Source organism: Leopardus geoffroyi, chromosome A2, assembly GCF_018350155.1.
Source record: "Leopardus geoffroyi isolate Oge1 chromosome A2, O.geoffroyi_Oge1_pat1.0, whole genome shotgun sequence".
NCBI classification, from domain to species: domain Eukaryota; kingdom Metazoa; phylum Chordata; class Mammalia; order Carnivora; family Felidae; genus Leopardus; species Leopardus geoffroyi.
Genome location: NC_059331.1, coordinates 39,222,418 through 39,233,937, shown reverse-complemented (window position 1 = coordinate 39,233,937; position 11,520 = coordinate 39,222,418). Strand labels below are relative to the sequence as shown.

The 11,520-nt window shown below is 39.7% G+C and overlaps 1 pseudogene; it reads right to left on the bottom strand.

Moving 5' to 3' along the window:
• Positions 1-8,038: 8,038 nt before the first annotated feature.
• On the bottom strand, positions 8,039-11,274 carry LOC123607595 (annotated as a pseudogene).
• Between the last annotated feature and the right edge of the window lie 246 nt (positions 11,275-11,520).

The following is an 11,520-nucleotide window of genomic DNA, read 5'->3' as shown; positions in this document are numbered from 1 at the left end:
GATGCCACCTCCTTTATCATCTTTCTTTCCTTCTCCATCTTACTTCCCAGGTCCCCCACTTCCTGAAAACATGTGCCAGGTAAATCCACTTGATCTCACATCAACTACTTCAGGAAACAAAAACTAAGGCAGTATGAGTGGAGAGGAAAAGAAGAAACACGCATGCGTGGGGGCACGCGCGCGCGCGCGCACACACACACACACACACACACACACTCTTTCAGTTTCAAAGTGTCAGCAGAGTGAAAGCTTGGGATATGGCTCCGGATGTCATCTCCATGCCCATGACAGTTGAATCCCGCAAGAGGCTGAATTTCTTACAAACAAAACAGGAGGAGCGCCTGGTGGCTCAGAAGGTTAAGTGTTTGACTTCAGTTCAGGTCATGATCTCATGGTTCAGGCCCCTCATTGGGCTCTGTGCTGACAGCTCAGAGCCTAGAGTCTGCTTCGGATTCTGTGTCTCCCTCTCTCTCTGCCCCTCCCCTGCTCATTCTCTCTCTCTCTCTCTCTCTCTCTCTCTCTCTCTCTCTCTCTCAAAGATAAACATTTAAAAAATTTAAAAACAGGAGTCTCAGACACTGTTAGAGAATACAGAAGGTAAGCTTACAGTGGCAGAGAGGGTGTTGTTTTAACTAAGAGTGACAAAGAAGTTTGACTTTGTAGCCTTTAACACAGAAAACTTTAAGAATAGCAGCTCAGAAATTTGGAAGAGAAGTTGCACCTTTGAGAAGATTGTGTAAGTAGAGCACACGTGATGTATGAAAAGCTTTGGGGTTTGTGTGTAGGGTTTTGTTTTTTTTTTTTTTTTTTGTAGTTTGTGGAGTAATAGGTTACTTCAGTAAGAGGTCATGCAGTTTACTTAACACAATAGGTTTAAAAAAAGACTCTAAGAGTGTGTGGTTTATGAGATTCATCTGAGGTTACTTTTAGGTGTGTTTCCAAAGTTTTTCCCCCCAAAGTATTGGCTTAGAAATTAAGCCAAAAAGAAAAATGCTACATGTAATATCGCCTTCTACCCCTTTAGCCCATTGTTATTCCAGATATTTCACCACTACTTTGCATCACTTTAATGACTTACCAAATATTAGTTAGGAAATGCATTATTATCCTCATTGTCTACAGGAGGAAATTGACACAGAGAAGAAATGTGACTCACCTAGTTACTACTTACTTCCACAACTAATGATGAATCTAGGACAACCCACAGTGCCTCACTTCTAGCATTTCTGTGTTTTGAATTTAATTAGAAATTAATATAATTTAATAGGGTTTTTTTGTTGTTGTTAGATATTTGATGATGGTTTATAAAGGAAATGTTCTTTGAGCAATCATTATGAAATGAAAGGGCGTGTTAACATGGGCATGTTAACTGAATGAAAGGGCACGGGACCTGTTTAGACAAAGTAGTTCAGTGCCTTTATGTTACAGATCTGTCCTTTCTTGCCTTTCACATTGTCCAGTAATAGGGAGAGATTCCACAAGATGAAAGACTTACCCCCCTGAAACCATAGGATCAGGGAGTTCAGTGGGAGACACCATCCCAAAGAATTTGGTCTAACAGAGTTCATGATTATTTTGAAAGGTCTTATGGTAACCACACTAATGTGAGTTCACTTCTTGGTGAGTTACAGATAGAGATGATACCAGATGGAGTAGTCACACAAAGAAAACTTTACTTATAGCAAAAAAGGAGATCATGGAGAATAACTCCCAAAGCTGGGACTCCCCCAGCAGGGGTGAGTGGGTCCCTTTTATTTTGGGGTAGAATGAATATAAAGAAAGGTGAGTTTTGTCATTGCATGTAGAGGTGGGCATAAGGTCGTGCACATGTATGTATGAAACATCCGTATACATGCGTCATATATTACGTTAATGAGGTTTGTGCTTATATAATGAGGTAGAGGTGACTGCCCGACACTCTATGGTCCATCTGCACAGGTAGTGGTCAGTGATCAAGCTCAAACTGGTCAAGGCTGGCTAGAGGTCTTCCTATTGTTTGCCTTTAAAAGATAAGGTTAGGGGTACCTGAGTGGCTCAACTGGTTAAGCTTCAGACTCTTGATCTCGGCTCAGGTCATTATCTCACGGTTCTTTTCTTTTTTTTTTTTTTTTTTAATTTTTTTAATGTTTATTTTTTAGAGAGAGAGAGAGAGAGAGGCAGAATGTGAGTGGGGGAGGAGCAGAGAGAGAGGAAGACACAGAATCCGAAGCAGGCTCCAGGCTCTGAGCCATCAGCACAGAGCCTGACATGGAGCTCGAACTCACAAACTGTGAGATCATGACCTGAGCTGAAGTCAGGCGCTCAACTGACTGAGCCACCCAGGCGCCCCATATCTCACGGTTCTTAATACTGAGTCTCATGTTGGCCTGTGCGCTGGGCATGGAGTCTGCCTGAGATTCCATCTCTCCCTCTCTTGAAAATAAATAAATTAATAATAATAATAAAAGATAAGGCTAACATTCCTGTGAAGAAGAAGAAGGGGGGTGGTCAGTGGGAGTCTTGCTGGTGACATTATTAGACCTAAATTATTCAGTCTCAAAGCAGAGTATTTTCTAGTTTTTTTCTCTTTCTAACTTTTTTTGGACAGAAGCAGAGTTTTAACTTGGGCTCTTGAATCCTCAGACGTGATCTTGGGCAAGGAATTTTCACTCAGACTCAGTTTCCACACCTGGGAAATCCGAATCATAAGACTCCCTACCATAAAGGTTTCTGATAAGGTTTAACAAAGATGGTTTGAGTGAAGTACTCAGTACACAGTTAATACTCCATAAATGTTAACTGTTGTCATCTTTAATGATCATCCGGGTCAGTGCCTGAGACCGATAGGTTAAGGAATCCAAAGCTTGATGTCTGATTCTGCGAGGTTGACATTCTTTCTAAATCTCTTCATTGTTTCAGTCTGCTTTTTGTTTGTCTGAAATATAAGGGGGAATGGTGGTCTAAAGATTCACCTGGAAGCCGTGGCATGTATTTGAGGGGCTTCTACATGGACGAGGTCCGTCTGACTTTGTCTAGGGGAAAGCTTATAGCAAAGGCACCAAAAGGAAAAGTATTACTGTGTCTCCCTACTTTACTAAAGATGGTAATTGCAGTTGACGAGTAGCACCCACGGAGGCACTCAGCAAGGGTTACAGCTCATTTAAAAACGAATAAGAGCTCAAATTCAAACATTAATAGGGTGATTTTGACTTGGTATTCTTTCAAACATGTAACCACTTTTCTCTTTTTAAATTCAAGGCCAGTTGCTTTATTCCCTTGGGCCTTCATTTAGAAATGAGTGGGTCATTAATTATCTTCTTGACTGCAGAATATAGATGATGTTTCATTTCATTTTCACGTTGGATGAGTCAACTAAAAGGGGTCTCAGTGCTGAAAATCATGGATTACAATTTCTCTTTGTTTCTCCACTGTTAGGAATAGCTCAGACCTACCCCCTGCAAAGAAGCATACTAATTCTCCCAATTGCCTTTAGCTTGTTAAGTAAATCTCATAAATTTGGTGCAGTGAGATGTTTGGATATAACTTCATCCGAAGTATCATTTATGTCCTTTGTCGTAACCTCATGCCAGGGTAATCATACATTGGAGACCCATCAAATAAAACGATTTATGAAGAATATTGATTCCATTCTTCTTTCCACACAGATATTTACAATTGGAAACAACTTTCCAAATAAAAGGGATATGAAATCTGCCTTTGTTCTTGGGTATCAGAAGAAAGCATTTCGTAAATATTCTCCAGATGAACAAAGTTTCAGGCAGATTTGCTTGAGGTACATATTACATAGACCTGAGCTTTCTCTCTCTTTACTTAGTTTTCAGACTTTAAAAAGCTGATTCATACGGTTATTTTTCAAAGGCTAGCTACTGAACAGGATGGCGTCTATGAACACTGCAAAATACAGGAAAGAAGTCCAGCCTCTGCTCTGCTTCTTATAACCAGCATCAGTTTTTCTGACTTCCAACATCTTTTTTTAAACGAGGAAATGACGCATTCTCTATGTTGGAAGCATGATTGTTTACCATTTATTTCATTTCTCCCTAAAATGCTTTTGCTCCCTTTTGTATAATCACTATGGGTTTTTAAAGGTCTTTTCTAAGCAGAATGGGTGTACTTTTTCTCCTCACCTTAACAAAAGCTATGTCTTCAGCTGTCTTTTGCTCTCTCTCTCTTTTTTTCCCCTTTCAATAGAACCGGTTAAACATTAGCAGCAAAGGAGAATAATTTATTTATAGGGTATACACCTTTGAACGAATTACCCCCAAATCCCACACAATTATAAAACAGAAGCACTTAAATGAGTTCACTACAATAAAACAGAGTGAACCAATCAAAAAAAGTATACAAACAATGGGTCTAGACTGACTCTTTAAAGTGTGGACCAGAAAACGCACTTCTAAATGGCTTTTGAATATTCAATTAGACAAATTGTGGCCCAGGGAAGCTTTCCATTACAGTGGTGGGTAATTTTTCAATGGATGATAGATTTGAGGATGTTTTCGCATTTATCAGGAAGCACTCCTTAAATAAACACTAAATCCCCCAAGGATGAACAAAGAACTCTGGAGAACACAAAATCTGATTGGGTGTGACCTCAAGCACTGAGTATGTGGGGATGAGCATTGAGTACTGACTGATGAATGAACGCAGAATGGGAACAAGAATAGCAAGACACACCCAAGTCCCAACTGTGATCCCCTACATGTTCACCTGCCCCACTGGGAATCGCACTTTCATCTCTGGGCCATCTGCAAATATTGGGCAAAATTCGCTTGTTGAGGAGCAGATCCCTCTGTAGGGTTTTAGAGAAGAAAGGAAGACGTAGCATAGAAAACCGTAGGGCGAGATTTCTCTGGGACATAAAGACCAGTTCTGCCTTCATGGCCAAACCCACCCCGGGGCCAAGCCTCTCTTCTCTCTGGGTCTTAGTTTTCCCTTGTGAGATGGAAATATTACTACCCATCTTGTAGAGTGGTGCATGAAAAAGCACTTGACAAACACGATGCTCGAAATGTTACCTCCATTGGGGCACCTGGGTGGTTCAGTTGGTTAAGCAGCCGACTTCGGCTCAGGTCATGATCTCATTGTTCGTTGAGTTAGAGCTCCACATTGGGCTCTATGCTGACAGCTCGGAGCCTGGAGCCTCCTTCTGATTCTATGTGTGCATGTCTCTCTGCCCCACGCCCGGTCACTCTCTCTCAGTCTCTCCAAAAACTGAATAAAAGTTAAAAAAAAAATTACCACTGATCAAGTCATCTTAACCACTCAACCAGCAGAGAGCTTGTGGGGGACTTGGATTTACAGGATTATGCAAAAGGAAGTTTGCTAATGTGCAAATACAAGAAATCCTGTTTGGTAATCACCAGAAGATGGTAGCCATGTGACAGAATGGAATAAAGCCATTGAGATAAATTAACTAGCTTTGCTAAATTGTAATAGCTCAAATAAAGGTATTATATTTTTTAAAAAAGAATATATAGTGGTGCCTGGGTGTCTCAGTTAATCATCCAACTTCGGCTCAGGTCATGATCTCCCGATTCGTGAGTTCGAGCCCCACGTCAGGCTCCGTGCTGACAGCTCAGAGCCTGGAGCCTGTTTTAGATTCTGTGTCTCCCTCTCTCTCTCTGCCCCTCCCCTGCTCATGCTCTGTCTCTGTCTCTCAAAAATAAATAAATATTTTTAAAGAGTTTTTTAATGAATATATAGATCAATGTGAATTTTTCTTACCTCCTGCCCCTTTCCCAAGCAACCAACTGGACCACATTTTTTTTGTCATTTTCATAGGGACCCATTTCAGCCTTTGTTGAATGTTTGTGTTGATACTAGAGGAAATTTCTTTCTACTCTCGAAGTTCTGTTTCATGTTGTTTCAGTCACTGGGTTTTGCTTTAGTACTGGTTTTTTGGTCCCCTCCACCCCCACTGCGGCCAGAATGACTATGTTATCACCTAAAAGTGTCCCCTCCAACAGGGGTGTGCTGGTTTTTCTAAAACATATAAATACAAGATGCCCAGTTTAATTTAAATTTCAGATCAACAATGAATACATTTTTTAGCATAAGTATATCCCCAATGCTTTGTGGACCAAACTCACACTGAGAAATTATGGGTTGTTGATCTAAAATTCAAATGTACCTGGGTGACCTGGATTTAGGCTGGCAGGCCTACCTCAGGAGCTTGGTGTGGCCTAGAGGGTACTTCTGCATCCTCAGGAAGACGTTTTATTCCCACCAGAGGCCCAAGCTGAGGCACTGAAGGAAAAGAGAGAGGCCCCATATATTCCTGGAATGGGGGCAGAATATGGCTGTCTGAAAGCAAGGAATGGGTTTGGTCATGTGGCATTCTGAATCTTGCCCCTCTGCAAGGGACCACCCAAGCAGGGCTGTCCTCTCGTCTGAGGGCTTATTCTGATTTAGTGCCAATCACAGATCTGGTTAGAAGAGACCAACTACCTGCAGGTTAATGTTTGATACACTTATACATTTCAAGTCGATAAGCAGCAAGTGGTGGTCAAACACACCCTCCTCTTTGGTAAGGTCAGTGTGTGACCCCATGAAAGGAAAATTTTGCTTTCATGTAATAACTTGAGATTGGTTTATTTTATCCCAAAGCTTTTTGCAATCAAATAAAGCTGATTTTTGAAGCGGATAAGTGTGTTCTCTTTTTCTTTCACATTTTTCCTGCTTTTTTCTATCTGTGCTAGTCTCTAATTTTAATTCTTTGTTATTTTTAGGATAAGAAGTAATAAGTACCACAAGGCTCATGAGTGTGTTGTTGTAGTCATTTTTTCAGGTAATTCCTATCAAAGTTCTTGACAAAATAATAGTTGTTATTTTTGTTATGATTTGTATGCGATGCATTTTGACTTGGCTCCCATATAATTTGAACATTCAGTGGCAAATTGAGGCTGTAATGTTATAAACAATGTCATTTCCAAGATGAATTATTAAATGTTATGTAGAAAAATGTTTTGAGTGAATTATCAGTTTATTCCATTTACCAACTATAAATTTAGGATCATAAACATGATGATACAGAGGATAGAATTTCAAGATCTCCTCTCGGTGATTCTGATTATCTTACAACAAAGATACCACTAGAGTACATTTGTAAAGAAAAGTACAAATATTATTGGTTATTAAATAGGAATAGTTTTATTTTTTATAATTTTTAATATGATGCTGACATCATTTTATTGTCAAAGATGCTGTGAGAAAGTTCTCTAACATTATGCTGGAGTAAGTGAGTGGGTATGTGATCCCCTTTCAGAGCTCTCTCAAATTCTAGATGTTTTAAGTAAAAATGAATAAATATTTAATATTATAAACACACTAAGTAGGAATGTATGGTATAATATAATCTCAAAGTCACTGTGTGTAACATTCTAAATCTCCTGGCAACCTTGCAAGATAATTATTATTGTATTGGTTTATTCATGAAGAAACTGAGGCTCAGAGAGCTTGAATAAATTGTCTAAGGGCCCTGTGCTAGTAAGGGCAGAGCTAAGATTTGAACCCTGGCCTGGCTGACACCAAACCCGTGTACTTTCCCTATACCATTCTGTTGTTAGAAGGAGTACTGGACAAAGATGAATGATTTATAAACTTCCTCCCTTCAAAAAAGGAATAGAGTCAATGTAATATCAAAATAAGACATTGACAAATGAAAGCAGAATACACAATCATTTAGAGCTGGTGTTGCATGGGAGTCGTTGGAAATTACTTTAGGTGAGTCCTAAACAAAGCTATGACTGTACTAGTAGCCAAGGAAGAGAGGAAATTGAAGAGTACATTGGTTGTTTTCCTCTTAAAAAGTCAAAGAATGAGCTCATTTGCAAAGGCAGTCTTTTTCCTTTCATGATCTGATGGAGGAGTTTCTGAACTGAGTTCTTTAGTGAGAAATGCTAGGTATCAAATGAATATTGCCTTACTTAATCTTTGGTTTTGTAGAAATCTAGTTAGTTTCATGGAATCCTTGAAGCTGAACTGCATTTGAGGCTAATTTTATTGATTGATTGATTTATAAAAAGACACAGTGTTGTGATCAGACTATTCCATCTAGCAATCAACAGCATGAGTGAAAAAAAATCTATATTAAAGCGCTTTGTTGGAATGCTTTACACTTTTCACAGAATGGAAACTAAAATAACCTGTTGTACAATTAGTCATGAATACAGTCCTTGAGTTTTCTGCCCATGAACATGAGTATTGTCTAAAACATGTCTTCTTTGTAGCAATTAGGCCCTGCCCCCACTGTGCTTGGCTGAGTTCACAAAAGTGTTGTAACCTGTAGCTTCCCTGTCACTTCTCTGGCTCTTCTCTCCTGCTAAGCTTTGTTTCCTGACAGTAATTAAAACCTTCTACCACTTCCATAGCTACTGCTGCTCCTGGAACTGCATAGCCACCTGGTTACGTGGCTTGGCAAAGTATTGGCCTCCGTCACCATAGGGGCCAGGGATTCTGCCTCCAAAATTTCCTCCTCTCATGGGTCCAGAATTTGAAGAGTGATTGCTATAATCGTCAAAGTCATTATTAGCTTCCACCACCTCCAAAGTTGCTTCCATCATTACCAAATCGATCATAGCTGTCCGTGTTGTTGCCATATCCACCACCAACTCAACTGCTACCAAAGCCACCTTGCCCACTGAAATTTCCTCCATGACCAAGGTTGTCATTCCCACCAAAACCACCTCCATGACCACCACCAAAGTTTCCAGAACCACTCTGACCTCTTTGACTGGATGGAGCACTAGCCATCTGTTGCTTAGATAGGGCTTTCCTTACGTCATAGTTGTGGCCATTTACAATCTGGTATTTTAGGGTATTGTTGTTGTTGTTGTTTTTAATTTTATTTAAATCCAAGTTAGTTAACATATAGTGTAATAATAGTTTAAGGAGTAGAATTTAGTGATTCATCACTTACATATAATACACAGTGCTCATGCCAACAAGTGCCCTCCTTAATGCCCATCACCCATACAGCCCATCCTGCCACCCAACACTCCCTTTAGTAACCTTTAGTTAATTCTCTGTATTTGAGTCTCTTATGGTTTGCCTCCTTCTGTTTTTATCTTATTTTTCCTTCGCTTCTCCTATGTTCATCTGTTTTGTTTCTTAAATACCACATATGAATGAGATCATATGATATTTATCTCCTCTGTCTTATTTCACTTAGCATAATACACTCTAGTTCCATCCATGTTGTCGCAAATGGCTAGATTTCATTCTTTTTGATCACTGAGTAATATTTCATTGTGTAAATATAAACCACATCTTCTTTATCCATTCATCAGTTGATGGGCATTTGGGTTCTTCCCATAATATGGCTATTGTGGACAATGCTGTTATAAACAGTAGGGTGCATGTGCCCCTTCAAATCAGCATTTGTATCCTTTGGATAAATACCTAGTAGTGCAATTGCTGGATCATAAGGTAGCTCTATTTTTAATTTTTTGAGGAACCTCCATACTGTTTTCCAGAGTGGCTACACCAGTTTGCCTTCCCACCAGCAGTGCAAAAGTGTTCCCCTTTCTCTCCATCCTCACCAACATCTGTTGTTTCCTGAGTTGTTACTTTTAGCCATTCTGACAGTTGTGAGGTGGTATCTTTTTGTGGTTTTGATTTGGATTTTCCTGAGGATGAGTGATGTTGAGCATCTTTTCATATGTCTGTTAGCCATCTGGATGTCTTCTTTGGAAAAGTGTTTGTGTCTTTTACCCATTTCTCCACTGGATTATTTGTTTGTTGAGTGTTGAGTTTGCTAATTTCTTTATAGATTTTACATAGTAACCCTTTATCCAGTATGTCATTTGCAAATATATTTTCCTATTCTGCAGATTGCACTTAGTTTTGTCAATTGTTTCCTTCCCTGTACAGAAGCTTTTTTCTTCACAAGGTCAACATTGGTTCATTTTTACTTTTATTTCCCTTGCCTCTGGAGACATGTCTGGTAAGTTGCTGCGGCCAAGGTCGAAGAGGTTGTTGCCTGTGTTCTCCTCTAGGAATTTGATAGTTTGCTATCTCACGTTTAGCTCTTGCATCCATTTTGAGTTTATTTTTGTGTATGGTGTGAGAAAGTGGTCCAGGTTCATTCTTCCACATGTCGCCATCCTGTTTTCCCAGCATCATTTGCTGAAAAGACTGTGTTCTTTCCATTGGATGCTCTTTCTTCCTTTAAAACTGGTTGGCTATACATTTGTGGGTCTATTTCTGGGTTCTCTCTTCTGTTCTGCTGATGTTTGTGTCTGTTTTTGTGCTAGTACCATACTGTCTTGTTGATTACAGCTTTGTAACACAGCTTGAAGTCTGGAATTGTGATGCCTCCAGCTTTGGTTTTCTTTTTCAGGATTGCTTTGGCTATTCGGGGTCTTTTCTGGTCCCGAAAAAAATTTAAAACTATTGGTTCTAGCTCTGTAAAGAATGCTGGTGTTATTTTGATAGAGATTATACTGAATGTGTAGATTGCTTTGGGCAGTATTGACATTTTAGCAATGTTTTTTCTTCCAATCCACGAGCATGGACTGTTTTTCCATTTCTGTATGTCTCCTTCACTTTCTTTCATAAGCTTTCTATAGTTTTCAGCATACAGATCTTTTATTTCTTTAGTTAGCTTTATTCCTTATGTATTTTATGGTTTTTTGTGCAATTGTAGATGGGATTGATTCCTTGATTTCTCTTTCTGCTATTTCATTATTGGTGTATAGAAATGCAATCAATTTCTTTATGTTGATTTTATATCCTGCGACTTTGCTGAATTCATCTATCAGTTCTGTCAGTTTTTTTGGTGGAGCCTTTCAGGACAATCTGGTATTTCTGAAAGGCATTCTTGTGTATAGTCATGGTCATCAAATGTTACAAAAGCAAAACCTCTCTTCTTGCCACTGCCTCAGTCCTAATTTCAACCACTTCAATTTCCCCATACTGTTCAAAATAATCTCTCAGATGATGTTCTTCGGTGTCTTCTTTAATGCCACCAACAGAAATATTTTTCACAGTTAAGTGGGCAAACAGGCCTTTGAGAATCCTTACCTGAGGCAGCCCTCTTTGGTTCCACACCTCTCCCATCCACCTTGTGTGGCCTTGCATTCATGGCTGCATCCACCTCTTCCACAGTGGCTTACGGGACCAACCCAGATCTCTCATTACCACACAGTCCGTGAGCGTTCCCCATTGCTGAGAACGGCCCCTCAGACTCTCATCAGTTGTTTCAAAGCTCGAACTTCCAAGGAAGAGCTTTTGCAGCTGTTCAGGCTCTTTGGGGGACTCTGGCTTAGACATGCTGGTGGGGGGAGGGAGACTTTAATGACGCTTCCTTGGTGGCATCCACGGGCAGAAAGGCTAAATTATCATCATTTGAAAAGATGTTTTTCATATGTAGAAATTTGGTAGACATGGATATTTATTATAGAAACCATTTTTACATGCTGGGGGACTAACATTGAATTGTAATTCACTGAAGACATTTAGACAAAGGCTGACATAGTATGATGGCGATCATGCCATTTGGTGATCTCATACAGAGAT